Raw genomic sequence first — 1,394 nt, forward strand, 5'->3', positions numbered from 1 at the left:
TTTCCAATCATATCTTTTGAAGTCATTTTAATCATAGATAAAGCTGGTATGGAATTTTGCATCATATTTGTCCTTTTATATTTGAAATTGATTAAGTCAAGAATATAATTTCCTTTAACTTATGCTAAACATATCCCAAGAAAAATATGACAACACAGTTAAAGAATGCACAAAAGCATTAGATCTGAATCCAGTGTACATTAAAGCTTTAGTAAAAAGAGGAGAAGCTCATGAAAAGCTTGAACATTTTGAAGAAACCATTGCTAGTAAGTTCAGATCTTATATTAGGGGTTATTTTACTTTAAGCAGGACATGAACTTTATTCTCTTTTGCACAGTAAGTGGGTAAGTATAGTTTCTCAAACTGAAAAGGTGCCACTGTTATGTGGTATTTGCCAACTTAGGGAAATCCAGTATGAGTATCATTATGCATTCCTTATTTTTTGGATCTTAATGAAGAAGTACATGCTCTGCATACTGGTGCCATTCAGGTTTTTTTCTTTTTCGCATTATTGAGTTCATTCATACCATAATTTTTTCACTTCACTAATTTTAGTTATTTTTTCAAATATCAATTGACAGATATGAAAAATATCTTAGAAATTGATCCTTCAAAAATGATCAAGCTAGGAAGGCAATCAGACGAGTTGAGTCGCTTGCTGCAGAAAAGCGGGAAATGATGAAGAGATTATTGGCAAGTTTCTGTTATCATTTTTATCTTGGATTTCAATTATAGTTGCTATTGTATTATGTACTTTGCGTAGAATAGTGCATGGGCATTATTTCCTTACATGACCTTGATCCTATATGCATACATTTATAATTTGTTACCCAAATATGATGCTCTTTTTTATTTCTTCTTGCTGCTACAAAATTACCATCAATGACAGAAAAACATCCTGTCTTGGTTTTTGTGTATTTACTGGCACATTCATCTAGCTTTTTCATCCATCCGTAAGACTTATTTGCAATATTATGGTTGAAATTGGCTAAGTCCATATGTTTGTTTAGTCAGATGAAACCCTTTTTGAAATAAATTATTTTATCAAAGGAATTTATGGATGCCTTATTGTGATATTTCTAAGCATGGGATACCTAGGTGATAGAAAGAAGTATAGGATGCTTAGTGAGTTTTTGTTGCAGTGCATTGTATTTATTTGGCACTTTTACCGTACTGGGAACCCATTGGCCCGGGGTTCTCGTTCCGTATATATCTCTTGTTTTTCAGATATAGGATCAGGTGCTCAAAAGTGAGCTGCGATTCGTCTGAGAGACGGCGAAGATTTTTATATTCTCTACTTTATATTTTGCTTAGAATCTCTCCACTTTTATTTTGAAGAACTTGTATTATGTATTGAAATCTTTTGAAGTTGCCTATAGGGGCTTTCATGTTCT

The sequence above is a fragment of the Arachis stenosperma genome, chromosome 3 (assembly GCF_014773155.1).
Source record: "Arachis stenosperma cultivar V10309 chromosome 3, arast.V10309.gnm1.PFL2, whole genome shotgun sequence".
Lineage (NCBI taxonomy): Eukaryota > Viridiplantae > Streptophyta > Magnoliopsida > Fabales > Fabaceae > Arachis > Arachis stenosperma.